Raw genomic sequence first — 17,743 nt, 5'->3', positions numbered from 1 at the left:
TCTTGTTCCACATTCACTTGTAATCTATCACCCTGAAGGCACTGATGAAGTGCTGCCAGCCATTGCTCATTAGCGAATCATAGAGCTGGCAAACACTGCTGTGCACTCCCAGGGTCATTTTTGGATTGTCCCTATTAGCCAGATGCAGAATTAATCCACTGAAGTCAGCTAATTCTGAGATGACTCTTCTCCCACTTAACCGACCATAATTATTTCCTGCTGTGAGAGTACTACTTACACAGACCATGAATCTTTTCTTTGGATTTCTGATACTGGTAACCATGTCATGTTATATAAAGCACAAAATTGATATGATCTAGATGTAAAGTACTAATTAGCATCCTCCAAATTTTGACTCTCTCTCTCTCTCTCCCTACTTCTGTCTCTCTCTCTCTCTCTCTCTCTCTCTCTCTCTCTCTCTCTCTCTTTTCTATTGTTTATCTGGAAAGAGCAAAATGTTTCAGTGTTTACAAAATGGTATTTAGTTTCTCAATTATAATCCAAAGAAGTTGTTCTCTGGAACAACCTAATGTAGCTAGAAACCACATGACTAATCACATCCGACATGATTTCACAGATAGATGAAACTATGACACCCACTCCTGGATTCTTCATGTCTTGTTAAGAAAATCTACTCTCTTTTATTCTACCCAGTATCCAAACAGAAAGATTGTTATATCTTAGTGTATCACATTGAGCTGCTGTGGCAGAGTATTTTAGACTGGGTGTGGGGGGGGGATACAACAAAATACACTCATTTCTCACAGTTCTAAAGACTGGAAAGTCAAGACAAAAGAGTCATCAGATTGGAGGAAATGGTGAGGACCAACTCCCCACTTTATAGATGACCTCCTTCTTCCTCAGGTATCCTCATAGAATGGCCAAGCAGGGTTTTCCCACTTCCCAGAGTTCCCACCTCTTAAAACCATCACCCATGTTGAATGTTTGAATCTCAGCATCCATTTCCTTTGTGAGGGCAAATGTTGAGGACAGCACCTTTGACATTCTAGGCTAGTGCTCTAACACTGAAGAATAAGCCAGTGAGAGAATCTCAATGTAGGAACAAGGACAGAGTGTGGTGTTGAGAATGAAGCAAGGACGTGGGCTGAGTAAGGAGAAGACAGGGAGCAGACTGGAAGACTGGAGAAGAGGAAGCATGGAAATGGGGAGGATGACAGAATCAACAGTTATTAAAAGCATCATCCTCACACTTGAATTGTACATTAATGGCATTTTCCAAGCTACACATTTGGGTACTGATGAAGGAATTTACCACAATCATTTTCCATGGAACTATAAGCTGTAATACAAAGCATAGCCTGACTGTTGTCAAAGTTCTGAGTTCCTAATACCTATGATACCAAGTTCTCAGGGTCCTGGGTCTTAGAGAAGCCCTTCCTTTCTTTGAGGATGGAATATAATATTGAAGGTTAATGGAGAGCTATGCTTAAGCAAGACCCCCTGACTTTAGAAAGTCAAAGAACAGGAAAACTGAGAACTGAGTTAAGGCAGTTTTCTGTGGTTGCTTCCATTACTCTCCAAGTTGTCCTGATGGTTATCTAAGGAAGGGAAGAAAATGCGGTTCAAGACAGGCTTGTGTAGAATGGAGATTTGCATTGGCCTCTTAGGAACTGACATGTTTCTAACGTGGGAACAGAAGGGTACAGAGTTCTCAAGCACTGAGAATTCTTGAATCAACAAATCACTCTCACTCATCTAGCACTTAAAATGATTTGGTAAACATAGATAACTTTATTTGTGGCCTGGTTAATACTGCCTGTTAATGAACCCCAAATAGGTACTACTAATCCAAGATCCTTCTTAGGCAGAGAACTGTTTTTCCCTATCTTTTCCTATGTGTGAACACCCATCTTCCCCCTCACATACTTATCCTTTGTATCCCCCCAATCCTCCTATCCTGTCTCACAATAACTTCAGATCTAAAGATTAATTATGTTTGTGTGCTTTCTTGGTTTGAAGCTACAAGGTTCTTCAGAAAAGATCTCACTACTGGCAGGAAACTAACAATCTCCTCCCACCCAGCATTCTTAGGGTAAGGGTCACTGTCGTACACTATCATATTTGGCATTACAGTTGTGGTTTGTTCTTATGAGTCACTGTGGTTATAGAATTAAATGATGCAAAAGGTAGATTTTCATGTACGCTTCGCCTGATGTAGATCCCTGTCCTCCCAAAAAAAAGACTTGATCAGAATCTGCACCAGATCCTATTGTCAACCACTTCATTAGGTAAGGTATTAATAAACATTGTGACATCACTGACTAGGTTAGTATGGAGATAACCACCCTGAGCAGGTACATCATAAACTACAACTTCAGCGTCACAATCACCAGGATTCTGATGCACTTAGGAGAGGAATCATGAACCCTGTGAACTTAGTAATACTGACAAAAGAACTTAAAAATAAATAGATGGAAGATGTGTGTTTTAAAAAAAAACAGTTGATGAACTACCACAAAGTGAGTCTAATTCCACCTTCGACTTTGAGTTATTGATAAATACACCTACAAATGTTACCATGTTTGTAGAATTCTTGGCCTAGACCTGGAATAAACACATCGCCATACTTTCACTCTTAAACAAAGACTCAAGACCATTATACACAAATTTCTCAGATATTAGTGTACACGTTATCCAATAAGACCTTGTTATGATGCAAATAGGTCCCCAGGGTCTACATTTCTAGAGCATTCTCAGAGGCTGCTGCTTCAACTGATGTATCCTGGCACATCTTTTGAGAAGCAAGATTCTCAAGGATGTCTGAAGTATGCTACAGAGGTCATCCTTAGAATCTTCTGCTACTGAATTTTTAAAGGCATGTTTCTTCATGGTGGCCTCATCCCAACATTTGAAACAGATGCTAGGGTACTTTGATGACAGGGTAAATTTTACAATGTCCTATACTGTGCCAAGCAATCCAAACTTAGGGAAGAAGCCAATCTATGGTAACAATAATCAGTTACTTAGCATAACCACATGTTTCTTACTGCATTTCCTGGAGTCCTTCGGTAGAATCAGACTACAAATGTTTATTTTTTAATGATATATACAGTAGCTTTTTATCCCAAGTAGATAAGAACATATCAAAAAATTAGAAATCTGAAAAACATTCCATCTTTAATAGCAATGTTTTCAAAATATATTTCATTAAAACAAGCAGAACATCTTTTCCTTTCTCTGAATCGAGTCTGACAAGCAGCTGGTGACATTTCTCACTGTAATTATAATAAAACATAACCCATATCCCCAGTATATTTTATGAATCCATCCAAATAATTTCAATCATTCTCTATACTCAATTGTTTTGTTCACACACTCACATGTACTCATGTATACACACAGTCATATTCATATACATAATCAAGTACACATACCCGAGCACACATGAGGTATTAGTTATATTAGGGTTTCAGCATCCATACTTTTTTTAATGTAAGATTCATTTTTTAGACTTTATTTTTAGACATTTCAGTTTTTAGGCTTTTCAATAGCACACTTATAATTAGGCTTTAATAAACTACAAGTTAGGATCTACCAGGAACTACCTATTTGTCTCTAATATGATCCCAGTATACTGAGAAAAAGCTATTCCAACTAGAATGTGCTTGAAGGGATGGAGGTGGCTTCCATGAAGGGCATATTTCAGCTTTTTTCCAAATAACATTCTTGTGGAGATTAGAGGATAATCTGGCAGCCAGGCTCAGCCAATTAAAACAGTAATTGAAATGGCCAAAAATGTTTTTCTTGGCAAAATATTGTTAATTTCTTCATTTGGGTTCCCTTGAGTAGCAAAAACTAGGGTCAGTCACAAGACTCCTCATTTATTTTGTTGGTTATCTTTCCTCACCAAACAGAAAAGCACCACTGTGAAGCCGAAATTAACTGAAAGCTGTGGTATGAGGTGGTATGAAGGCAGGCATGAGAAAATACAAAACGATTCTTAAGCCAACACAAGTACGCCTGGTATGAACCCAGAATGTGTGAGTGCTTCTGGGTTGAGTGGTTGAGGATAGAATGGGGAAGGAGATGCTAAAAAAGAGAAACAAAACCACAGAAGACACAGCCTTAATTTTGCACATATATGCATGCACATATACATATATATTATATATGTACGTGTGCATACATATATGTGTACATGCATGCTTGCAAGCTTGAGTACATGTGAGGGTACATGTGTGCGCAGGCATGTAGAGGCCTGTGGTTGCTGTTGGGTGTCTTCCTCAATCTGTCCCCACTTAAGTTACTGAGGCAAAGTCTCTCACTGAATCCGGTGTTCACCTCTTCTGTAGTCTAGGTAGTCGGCCAGCTCTGAAGATTCCCAAACACCAGGATTGCCCACAGTCACTGGGCCTGCATGGTTTCTTGTGTGTTCTAGGGACTCATACTCTGTTCCTCAAGATTTTGCAACAAGCATTGGCCCATCTTTCCATCTCACTGTCTTTCCCTAGAATAATGGGTGCTTGAAAGTAGAGACATAATTTTAAAATAGCTAACAAAATTACTGAAAAGGGTAATGTATGTATCACAATTTTCTTCCACTGAAATAAATTGTGTGATAGTGAATAAGTACTCCATGAGAGATAATCCAATCTTTGGCATTTGCCAGTTTCATTGATGCAAAAATTTCCATCATGGCTAATTTTAATCCATTACCTGATGGTATTGATAGACACAGTTTTCAAATCAATGTGAGCTACTTCAGAACATGAATAAGTAGTCACAATTTTACAGAAACAGAAGGAGAGAGAGGTAGTCTAGGTTGATATCAAGTAAAAGTACTTATAGCACTTATGCAAAGATGAGCATCTCACAAATTAATCTAAGTTTTACTGAGATGAGTGACATGAAGACAGAATACTGTATACACAATAAATAAACCTTAAAATAGAAAACCCCAATAATATAATGATTTTAAATGAATAGAATAGTTTTCTATGTCAATCTATGTGACTTTCCTTCAGAACCTTATTTTAAGGCTCTACTTCTCCAGGAATACCATCTTAAAAAATATGAGATCAGTTGCTGTGTGCCTTTTAACATCCCCTTGGAATCGAGGCAATTTCAAAATATCATATATTCATGAGTCTAACTCTATGCACTAGACTCACTTAGGAGCTTCCAAATACTTAAGTACTAATTTCTCTCACCCTAGACTGAGTAAATGAGAAGGTCTGGGACAGAGCTTTGAAAATCTCCTCAAGTGTTTGATCTGTAACCAGTGTCAAGAACACAACTTTATATGTATTATTTGTTTATATTTTCACTGAAAGCACCTGAAAGGGGGGCTATGCTTTCATCTTATTAAATTACAAACCATGGGGCAGGGCCATACCTATGTTTTTTTCTTCCTTTATTTCTTTGCCATACCCATACTTTGGCAAAAGTAATCAATAAACAAACACTTTTCCCCATTATTTTAAGTGTACTAGAAATAGGATGTTTTTTCCGGAGACTATAAATTGGGTTCACATTTTCCTATTTTTTACCTGAAGGTTTCAAACTAAGTTCAGATGTCCCTCAGATGAATCAAAATCACTAATAGCATGTGATAAAGGATGGCAGTGTTCAGTTATTCTCCCAAAATGCAAGCAGAACAAATCACTGCTCACTGAGAAGTTAGTTATCTTCTTCTTGCTGTGATGAAAATAGCATGAACAAAAGGAACTGAGAGGAAGAGGGGGTTTATTTTGGCTTGCAGTTCTAGAGGGATAGAGTTGTAACATTGGTGAAATCATGGCAATAGGAGCGGAAAGGAGAGAGGTCACATGTATGTATACACAGGAAACAGAGGATGAGAACAGGAAGTTGGGTGAGGCTATAATCCTCAAAGCCTGACTCTGTTGACCCACCTCTTCCAGCAAGGCTCCACCTCTCAAAGTTCTGGAAACCTCTCCAGTGATACTAACTGGGAACCCAGTGTTCAAATACACGAGTCTATGGAGGACACTTCTCATTCAAACCACAACACTAATTACAAATCTGATTTAATGAATTATTAATTCATGGCACTTATCTCTACTATTCCATAATGAATACTATTATGCAAAGTAGAAAAAGTAAGTAGGTATCCATGCATATACATAATGTAAAACTATGTAGTAGTATGGGCAAGGTTTAAACTTTTCCCTAGAAGAACACACTACATAATGCTATATCATGGTTAATTCACTTGCACAACTCTTACTCTAAGAAATTAAAAGATATTAAAAAGTGATCCAGGAATGCTTTCCAAATACACAGCCATCACCATTAATAACTGCATTGATCAGCTTTCTATCTTCAAATCTTGGAAAACCATGCTTGGTGTGCGGAAATCTATGCCACCCTCGGGCAATGCAACAGAGCCAAGAATATCAAGGAGCACAACAAACGGCAGCTGAGGCTTCTTGCATGTGTGGTACCATTTAGTTTAATACCCAGGATGGAATATCGTTTGTTCAAAGGGTGCAGCTGCACCAGCTGGCTGACTGTTGAAGGCAGCGAAGATGCAGGAGGCAGAAACTGGCAGCATTCCTTACCTCCATCCACACCCACGCAAGTTCTGGAAAGCACTTCTCTAGGTCATGTTCACAGAGAGCCAAGGCAGCACTTGAGTAAAATTTATTGAGCACAGTCAACTGAAGAGAAGGGAGGTTCCATCCCTTGGCATGCCACTGTGAGGTCTGTAGAGTATGATGATTAATCTTCATTGTCAGCTTGAACTGATTTAGAATAACTTAGGAGACACAGATGTAATAGGTCTTTCTTGTTGGACTTTCTATGGACCACCAACCGCCAATAATGACAGAGATATATTATTAATTGTGAATGCTTGGCTTTAGCTTAAGCCTTCTCACAACTAGCTCTTATAACTTAAACTAACACATTTATATTAATCTACATTTTGCCACTTGGCTTGTTAACTCTTCCCCCATACATCTGACTCCTCTATGTCTTGCTAGCTTAATTCCATGCACCTCAGATTCTTCTTGAGTTCCTCTCTTCCCAGAAGTCCTGCCTATTCTTTACTGCCTAACTATTGGCCATTCCTCTCTAAATTATTAAACCAATCTGAAGGCACCTTAGGCAATGTCCAGCAAATGCCATGGCCTGTCATCTAGCTGTTGCTGAACTCATAAATACAACAAGGTGCTTTCCTGGGATACCTACATTTCCATGAGTTCCTTGAAGGTCACAGTGCCATTCTCTGACCCATAATCCTCCAAGGGACTGTTCTCATGCTTAATTACTGTTGCAACTACTTCTATCTGAAGCACAACTGGCCTTGTCTAGATAATTTAACCCATGTTAGACAATCAATGTTGAAAACATAAATAGAGACTATTTTCAATAATTATGGTAAAGGGGAAATTTATGTTTCTATATCTTTAGATGATAAAAATCTTCGAGAAGAAAATGACATCTTGGTAAGTTAGATTTTAAAGTGCCTTTAACAGATTAAAATATTTGGCTATGTAAATGAGTTGCCAGGTAGTTTAAGAAAATGTATACTTTTCTTTGAAGTAATGAAAGTCACTCATTTTTTAAACAACCATTTGATTGAGGAATAATTTACATTACAACAGCTATACAAGGTAGGCATGATGGCATATGTCTGCAATACCAGCTATGAGAAGTGGAGGCAGGAGGACCAGAAGTTCATCCTTCACTACATGAGGGTCATCCTTGGCTACATAAAGAGTTAGAGGTTAGCCCAGGATGCAGAAGACCTATTGTCAAAACAAGAACAAAGGCAGCTTCACATAATTAATGTAAACAGCCTAAGTTAGCAGTAATTATGTATCAATGAAACCATTGCCACAACATATAGCATAAGCCTATCGCTCGTAAAGGCTTCATCCATGATAATCAAGATTACTATGTAAGGGACATTTGGCGCAAGAGCTATTTTGTAGCAGACTTTTACATATGCAATTCAGTATTATCAACTCTACACTTAAATAGTGACTATTGCAAATATATTTTTCACCTTCCTTAGTCTCCTTGCTCCTGTCAACTACTATTCATTTTATGCTACTGTGAGCTTGACTTTTGGGGGGAGCTTTCTACACAACTTAAGGAATGTAATACTTATGTTTTCATGCCTGACCTATTTCACTTAAAATGAAGTCCAGTACATTTGTTTCTGGTTTTGTCAATGGCAGGCGACCCTCCTTTATAAGACTACATCATTGTGTGCCACATTTTCTAAATCCATTTGCCACTGTTGCAAATAATGCTTCACAGAATGAGAACTACAGATGTCACTGCAAGAGGACCCTGATTGCCTTTGGATATTGTTTTCATTACTTTTATGCTGCTATGATAAAAATACCCTAACAAAAGCAGCTTAAAGAAAAAGAGGTTTGCAGTTTGTTATGTGATAAACCTTTTCTTGGAGAGATGCAACTGACATGTCTACTAACTCCAAATAGGGATCCCATGATAGACCAAGTACAGAAAACAGCAAAGCCCAATTTAGTGAACCAATAAGGTCTACTGGAGGTTATTTACAGGAATATGAGATGGGTAAGGGGCTACTTAAAGGAGCAGAAATGACTCAGAGACAACTGCATCACCAAAGACCACCCCAGCACGATTGGCAGCTCACAAACCTGGGAGACGAGAAACACACTACCCAGCTATAGGCAGCTAAACAGGTTGGAGAGTGTCCTTTCCAGGTGCCCCAGTTGGGCTACACCTCTTCCAGGAGGTCCAGATGGTTCCTGCGTCTTCCTCTCTGATGGTCTGGTCTCAGAGTCTCCTTTGCAGCCTTTTCCTCAGAGAGCCTTCTTTTTTGCAGTTCTGTCCCACTAGTCTCCAAAGGATGCTCAGCTTTTACTGCTTTCTCTTGACAGGGAGAGGCCTAGTGAGTCTGATCAGCTTCAGGGCCTTCTTGAAGCAAACTTGAGTTGCTTAGCTTCCTACTTAAGGAGCTTCTTCACAGTATGAAATGTTTCACTCTAGGAGGAAACTGTTGAACAACACAATTGCAGAGTCTATGGTTTACCATGGAATGACAACAGGCAGGGAAGACACAATGTCAGGAGCATGAGGCTGGCCTGTCACAATATATCTGCACCGCAGAAAATGAGTGAACAGAGAGTGGGGGTGATCTATACCCCCATCCCCATGATTCAGCTCCTCTAGTGAGGCGCCATCTCCTAAGGATTCCAAAACCTTCTTAAGGCAGTGCCACCTCCTGGGGGGCCAAGTGTGCAAACATAGGAACTCAAGAGCACATTTTACACACAGGAGATATGTGCACAAGAGTAAGATTGCAAGGTCACACAGCAGTTCTGTTTCCTGTTTTGTGATGAACACCCAAGCTGCTTCCCATAGCCCTTAAACGATTTATATTGCCTATGAAAGTTTACAAGGATTTTCCTTTCTACACATCCATACAGGTTCTTATTTTAATAGCAGCTACTTTAATGAATCATATTGAGAATTTTTTTCATATACCCCTTGGCCATGTGTAGAAAACATCATTTTAAATATTTTTATAATCTGTATTGAAGAAGGAAGTTTTTTTGAAAAAAACTGACTAGCAACTATTAATAGGTTAATAAGCTAGATGCATTTGTCTCAATTTTTAAAATAATAATCAAGCATAGCAAACTTCAAAAGCAAGGCAAAAATTCTCTCTCTCATTTTTGTCGGCAATTATTCCAGGCAGTGCTTAGGTGTGAAGGAAAAGGAGTGAAGAAAACAAACACACCCTTGTTCTTGCTGAGCTCAGCCCCAGACAACAAAGATGTTCTGTATACACATGCAACAACTTCCAAAGAAGAGATTTCATGAACACAGAACAGACACACAACTCTGAAGGGTAAGTTTGCAATTTAAACAGTTTGCCCATGGCAGGTCCTGTTAAGAAAGTGGAGGGCAAATTCGGACTTAAAATGGGTATGAAGTAAGACATGCTTACAGTTAATATAGCAAGCTTTACCCAAGCATCATAAGGTTTTTTGTTTTGTTTTGTTTTGTTTTTGCAGAGAACTTGCATTGAAGATGTGTCTGACATATTGCAAGAAAGTACAGGAAAGTACTTGTTTGGGTAGTCGGTATTTGTGAAAAAAAAAAGAAAAACAATGAAAATAAAGTTAACGGTACAGCAACCGGAAAGATGAATATATCCAGCTGTTTGGCTTTTCAGTCTTTATTGATTTATCTTAATTAATTAGCTGGGCACACAGGTAGATGAGTAGGTAGCTAGATTTAAGAACGTAATATGTAAATGCCATGTGCACATTCAAATTCTGCTCCGTTCAAAGGCATATGTATTTTTGGAGAAACAAGACTTGAAGCTACCCTGGCATGGTATCAAGTGAGTATCATGCCCTCACCCCAGATGAAACAATGTCACCAGGTCTTCTATGTATCTTTCCAGAGACATTCCATGATTACTAATATGCTCTCCCAGGTGAGGTAATTCGGAAAAGCAAAGTGAGTCTTTTGAGACCTGGACAAAGTTTGCTTTCATAGATGCAAGCTCATCCTTGTCCTGTAATTATAGGCACCCAAAGAGCAGCCCAAATCAAGCTGGGTGGAGTAGGGCCTATCTTGTGATGTCACCAAGTCACCCCATGAAGACCTTACCTGTATGTGGCCATTAATTTTTTTTCCTGAGAGCTATTTTTGTCCTCATATCCAGAGAACGATTCCATGACTTTCTGTCATTTTTCTCGCAAAAATAGTTACTTCACCAAGTGCTTGAAAACAGGTGTAATATAGTGAGAACACAAACTCTGGGCAACGTCAACAAACAAATAGAATAATAATGAGGGGAAAAATACGTGGACATCTCTGTGCCTCACCAATAGACACAAGGAGGAAACAGCAGGTTCTTTGTATGATAAAGTGAAAGCTGCAAGTTTCCTCTCAGTGCAGTCAACCTGTGTGTAAACACTCACTTCAGGCTTCCAGCTAAACAGTTGAACCACAAGTCCTTTGATGTTACAGGCAATACTCTATTTTATTGAGATTTCAACAATTATAATCTCTTCTGGGAGATATCGTGAATAATTTTCTAATAGAATCAGGACAGATGTCACATAGTGATAACTTCTTTTTTTTTTACAGCTTCTTCATGCTGTGTTTAGTTTTTAGACAATCATTATATTCAGAAAACTATAATCTTTGAGAATAATGCATTTCATTAATTCTTTCATTTCTTAAGCATTGTTAAATTTCAGTACAAAACTAATTAAAAGATAATATTTAAGAGAGACATATTTTTCAGAGCCTGCATATTTACTCTGTCGTTAATATTACAAATGAGGAAAATTCAACTTACTTGGTTTTAGTTACTTGGCTTAAGGTTAGGCATGAAGTATTGTTTTGCAATAACACAGACTTAGACATTATGCATATGAACTATTCTTACTGTTGTTACTAACTGCCATCATCTTAGAAGCCAAATGATGCATTATTCAAAATAATAACATATGTAAGAAAAGGAGGAGAAAGCCCTGCCAAAAGAAAAAGACAACAGTATCAGGACATTGAACAGCTTCTCACAATCTTTGTAGCTCTTTGTGGAGGTAATTCTGTCACTTGTAATTTACAAATGAAAGAACCAAGCATTGTTAAATTGTTTATGGTTTCCTGTATTCCAAAGGATGGGTCAAGACTATAGTCCCATAGTTTCTTAGGTTGCTAATATCTTATACACAATGACTTTGATTATCCAATTCAACTTAATATCTGAAACACTAAAAGCAGTCATCATTTTAGAAGCACTGTTCCAGAAATATTTTCTGATTTGTTTCTGTGCAAACCTAAAACATGAAGAGAACAAATAAAGACAAATTTCGAGTTTAAGTGAACACATTTACAAATTACAAATACCTCCTGAAGTCAAAATATGCCTTTAAATATTAAATGTCTATATTCATTTATTTTTTTGACTTTTTTTCCAGTTTAAATTTAGATAAGAAACAAGGTTGCTTCACTAGTCAGTTCCAGATCCCTCTCCCTTTCCCTCCCCTACTCCCGTGCCCTCCTCCCAGCCCCCCCCGTTATCCCCTCATTCCCCCAGGGAGGGTGAGGCCCTCCATGGGGGTGTCCATAGTCTGTCATTTCATATAGGGCAGGTCCTAGACCCTTCCCCAAGAGTTCAGGGTGAGAGTGCACCTCACATTGTTCTATGAGAGTCCAAAGTCCGTGTGTATACTTGGGATGGGTACTGATCTGCTGCCCAAGGCTCAATAGATTACCTAGGCCTCCTCACTGACACCCAGATTCAGGGGTCTTGATCAGTCCCGTGCTGGTTTCCCAGGCTGATGCCTGGGATTCAAGAGTTAACTTCTGTCTGGTCAGCTGTTTCTGGGGGTTAAACCAGCCCAGTCTTAATCCCTTTGATCATCAATCCTCCCTCTCTGTTACTGGCTTTCTTGAGTTCAGCTCAGTACTTAACCAAGGGAGTCTGCCTCTTTTTTGATCAGCCACTAAATGAAGTTTCTGTTTCCCAGACTCTGTCTATAGGATTGTAGGCTGGCACTCCCCAGATCTATGTCTATAATCCATATATGAGAAAGTACATGCCATGTTTCTCTTTTTGTGACTGGGTTACCTCACTCAGGATGGTTTCTTCTAGTGTCATCCATTTGCCTGCGAATCTCATGATTCCATTGTTTTTTTCTGCTGAATAGTACTCCATTGTGTAAATGTACCACATTTTCTCTATCCACTCTTCAGTTGAGGGACATCTAGGTTGCTTCCAAGTTCTGGCTATTACAAATAAAGCTGCTATGAACATAGTGGAACAGACATCTTTGTTGTATGAATGGGCATCTTTTGGATATATGCCTAAGAGTGGAGTTGCTGGGTCTTGTGGTAGGTTTATTACTTCTACTTCTCAATTTTTCATTAAAAGAATGGTGGCCACTACCGCTTCCTTTGGAAAGATTGCTAGGACCTTATTTTTGTCATTACCCAACTTTCTCACTCTGGATGATTTCAGAAACTAAAAGTTGTCACCACTAGCATCATCATCATCATCATCATCATCATCATCATCTCTAACATGTAAGCATGATCCAAATTTTAGTTCAAATAACTTGGTTAAGTCACCTCACAAGGCTAAATTCTGTCACTGGTTCCAATATTCCAGTTAAAGAGACAAGTATGGGTAAAAGGTCAAGAAAGGACATGTCATTAAATGCACTTGTGTGATAAACAAATGAGAGAGTCTGGTAATACCACACTCATCTTCATAGTATTGATATGAGATTTAGACCATGTTTTCTTCTGGGATGCCATAATCCTAGTAAGTGCTGAGATTAGAAGCCTGAGGTAGGAAGAGTGCCATGAATTTAAGCCTATACTCTACAATGAGTTCAGGTTAACTAGGGTTATAAAGTGAGAATAAAAATAAATTAGTGACTAAACAGGAGGAATTGGGGCATAATTAAGAAGTTCTTTTCAGGGCATGTGTGTAGGTCTCTGTGACCACCAGGTCCAGCTGAGTGACAATCCATGTATGGCAAGAAGGAAATCTAGTTCAACATAGCTCAGTAGCCAATGTTGGCTCAAACTTCTAGAGTCTGACACAAGGCAATTTGTTGTAAACATAATTAAGTATAGTAAAATTTGGGGGAAATTTTCCCTGTGTAACACAATCCCCTGTGCACAAGGAGGCATAATTATATTGAAACTCTTCTCAGAGTATGTGTCACTTCTTCCAAGTGGATTCTGGAGATCAGTTACAAGTATGATCTTAAGGGCCTAGGAGAGGATCTGCTGTGGTTTCAGTCATACAGATAGTAAAGAAGTCATTTGGGCTATTAGCTATCTCTAGTCTTGATTTGGGATATTAGGGAAGCCCCTGACCATACAAATAACACAAAGGTCACCTTGACTGTTAGCCACCTCTGGTTCTGCTTGTGGGAGCAGACTTATGATCACCAGGTTATCAACCACCTCCATTCCCAGCCCTCTGGTGGAAAAGCAAGCTCTCTCTTCATTGGAAAGACATTCCTGCATGTTTAACATTCCTGGTTTCCATAGTGCTTTTCAGTGAGGTCAAGGACCTTTGTGCTCCCTATAGGCTGAGTCCTGCTGGTTTGGGTCTGTTAAATGATGTCACACTTGAGGGACAAACCTGGTTCTTGCAAGATGATCTGCTCTAGGGAGTAGCATCTCCATCATAGAGATTGTCATCATGAAGATGATCTGTCCTGTCTGTGAAATCATGCTCTTCTTGGAATCCATGGTGACAGCAGGCTTAGGACAACAGCACTTTACCTTCAGCCTTAAAAGGAAATGAGATATGTGACATGTCATAGTTGCTTAAACAGATACTCCTTGAGAGATTAGCATGTCTTACACACACAGGCAAACAAGAGGCCCCAAATAAGGAGACAAAGGCAAAATTGAGACATTGGTGTCAGGTTTTCTCTTGTTTTTGGTTTCCTTGTAGCCCCAGTGAAGTAAATCCTGTTTAGAGAAGACAATTTCAAAGAACCTGTAAAAGCCCATAAGGCAAATGACAGTGTCCAAGGCTTTCATTGTGTCTGCCACATATAGGATAGACAAATTTGTATCATATTCCTTAGGCCACAGTAATCATACATTTAGTCAGATGTTATTCTCAGAGTTTCTGTGGAGGAGTTTCAAAATTAAGATGAATAGTTCAATGAGTACATTTTGAGTAGGTAGACTATTCTTCATAATATGTCTAGGGGTCATTCAGATAGATGAGGGTCTTGAAGCAAATAAACTGACTACACAAGCAAAATGTACCCTGCCAGACTAGCAGGTTGGCAGCTTATAACTGAATTCAATTTTTCATTCTTTCCTAGACTCAAGACTAGGGAAGAATTGAAACAAAAAGAAATTTGATGCGCATGAGAGGGGAAAGGAGCATCTCATCCCAGAGTCTCCTTAAAGGCCTCGCTAGCTAAGCAAAACTTCCAGCATAGTCAACATTTGTTTCAAAGGCTACTGGAATAAAATTGATATTCGGTTCATAGATAGACAGTCTGTGTAAAAGAAGCAATGACCCGGACTTAAAACTTGAATGTACATGACCTTGATTAGAGCCTCCTTCCTTCCCCCCCAGACACTTCCTGACACTATCAGACAAGCTGTTATCTTTGGTTAACTAAAAATGTCCTCCTTCCTAGTACTGCAGAGACTAGACTTTTGCCTCAGCATTCAGAATCCTCTTTGGTGCCTCTCAAGCATGCCCCTAGGAACCTCATTTAAATTTCTTTTTGTTTGTTTGTTTGTTGAGACAGGGTTTATCTGTGTAGCCTTGCCTGTTCTAGAACTCACTCTGTAGACAAGGCTGACCTCGAACTCCCAGAGATTTGCCTGCCCCTGCCTCTCAAGTGCTGGCATTAAAGGGGTGTGCCACCACTTCCCTGCTCTCATTTACATTTCTTATCAAGGCTTTGAAGATGGGGACTCCAAATCCTACCAAAATGCTCTATATGACAAGTAGCAAAAGACAGTCACGTGACTCCTGAGAAGCCTAAGTCTGCTCTCTGGGGTGTGTCTTACATTCTTCTGATTTTTTTTCCTATCTTAACCCTGTGCTTAAGTCTATGCTAGGGTTCCTTTATTAAATCCCAACTCTGTTTTATGAACTGGCTACTACTGAAATTATTTTCATTGTCAAAGCCATGAATCTTGGTTTGTCTTGAGTTGTGGTCCCTAAAAGCCTAGGGGAGACTATTGATCTGCTGAAGGGAGAGAGTAGGAGACTGTGCATAAACTCAACTGGCCTAGCTTACAGCTTTTGGAGTTTCTGAGGTTCAATAACTGTTTGAACTAGCTTATTAAAGGTCCTTCCTTTTCATCTTCCCACTTTCTGTACACACACACACACACACACACACACACACACACACACACACACACACACACACACACTTCTTCTACTGTTTCTTGGAAATTGCTTTTTTGCAGAGGTATAAGCAACAAGATGCCCTGTCTCTGTTTGTCTTAAATCCCCTTTCTTTCATCTTCCACATCTTGCATGCAACCCTAATGCATTCATTCTGTAACAAATTTTGAGTGCCAGCCCACTAGGTTTTTTGCCTTCAAATGTATTTATTATTCTAATGCTCATTTATTTTAGAGGGGCCTTACAACTTTAGCATAACCTCACAACATACAATTTAGCCTTATAACTCAATGTGTTAATGCTAAGCAACTAGTGACAATGCAGACCTCTGAGGACAAAGTAAACCAGTAAGAATGCTGGAGAAGGAAGTAATGACACACAGCCCCCCAAAAGAAGGGAAGAGTAGCTGTGCTCCAGCAATGGTCCCCTTTGGCAGCTTACCTCTCATTCTCGTGCAAATCCCCAATGCATTGTCAGTCTCATTTCTTCTCCTGGTCTACTCTATCTGGACATTTTCAATTTGCTGTGTAATGGATGTTCCCCTTTGTCCCATGTTGAGGTCCTGGATGTAACTATCGTGTTCATCGGTACTAACATGCTAAAAATGGGTACTCAGCAGAATTTTCTATGGAAAAAAATCTTAGCATGAACAATGGGATACATTAATGAAAATGCTAGTTTTTCTCTGATTAGTAGTAATATTTGGGATTAAGATGACTTTTGGAGCCAAGCAAAATCCATTATGAAAAAGAACTTTTATTCTACATAGGATATGCTTATTGAGACTATGGGAAATTTCTCTAATATAATTATAATTGATATAGATATAGATATATATATATATAGAGAGAGAGATATCTTTGCAAACACGGGAGCTAATAAAATACTGTGATATTAATATCAACTTTAGGAGAGGATTTTTATCACTTGGTGTAGTTATTTTATTTCCCACTATCAATGTTGATTCCCTGAAGTCATATAGTTGGGAAGAAGAGACCCTTTAAATACAACATCCTTGGAAAGAGCAGAAAAAACCAACTGCTCTTTTTGTGAAAAACGGACAGATGACTCTGCCACATTAAAAGAGAACGCTGGGTGTGGTGGTACAGGTCTGTCACCCTAGCATTTGTGAGGCAGGACAGGAGGAACACAGAGTTCAGATCTCTGTGGATTACATAGTGAGGCTGCCTCAAGGAGCAAACAGACAAGAAGAAGAAAGAATCAGATTGTGGCAGAGAGCTGTGGAAACCATTTCTGTGAAATGAGCTACTATTACCCATGTCAGGAGTCATGAGACACAATGAAGATATGATTGGGAAGAAACTTGTATTTGTAGACTTGAAACATGAAATAGAACTTTCTCTGAGAGAAGTAACAAACATAAAATTTCCTGTCAGAGACATCCCCACAGGGTGGAGATCTGTGTGATGCTGAAGGGCAAATCTCCAGTGCCAGGCTGAGTAAAAGGAAAAGTTACTGAATCTTAAATGTAACTTCTTCTGTGAGTAGACAATGAGCTCATGTCACTAGCATTTCCTCTCTTATTCTTTGTCTAAACTATTCTTTCAAACTGATATTTAGCCGCACCAGTCCCCAGGGATCGTCATATTTCTGTCTCAGTACTGTTCCACTTGTAAACAAAATTCTTACAAAAGCATTTCTAGAATTCAGTCTGTAGTGACACAGAAAAATACAAATGGGGCTATTCCATGGACGGGTTTATAGACAGTGCAGGCCCGGTGGGAAAAGCACGGAGAATGGGCAGCCACGGTTGTGTATGTTCTGGCCTCGGCTCTTTCAGTCTTCAATAACCTCCTTGTCTTTACGTGCTCCTGGTAAAGCAAAAGAGACAGAATAAAGCTCTTTCCAGCTAGCCTCCAACAA

At 39.1% G+C, this 17,743-nt stretch overlaps 1 long non-coding RNA gene across 1 annotated transcript in view; it reads right to left on the bottom strand.

Annotated features, from left to right (window-relative positions):
• Positions 1 to 16,045: 16,045 nt before the first annotated feature.
• The window catches only part of LOC121132819, a 118,013-nt gene continuing 116,315 nt past the window's right edge, over positions 16,046 to 17,743 (bottom strand). Inside the window, exon 2 of the long non-coding RNA XR_005869466.1 lies at positions 16,046 to 17,691. This is a non-coding gene — a long non-coding RNA (uncharacterized LOC121132819). The remainder of the gene's footprint in view (positions 17,692 to 17,743) is intronic.

The sequence above is a fragment of the Mesocricetus auratus genome, unplaced genomic scaffold (genome assembly GCF_017639785.1).
Source record: "Mesocricetus auratus isolate SY011 unplaced genomic scaffold, BCM_Maur_2.0 Super-Scaffold_100018, whole genome shotgun sequence".
Lineage (NCBI taxonomy): Eukaryota > Metazoa > Chordata > Mammalia > Rodentia > Cricetidae > Mesocricetus > Mesocricetus auratus.
The sequence above is the reverse complement of the archived record's forward strand: the minus strand, read 5'-3'. Positions and strand labels throughout refer to the sequence as shown.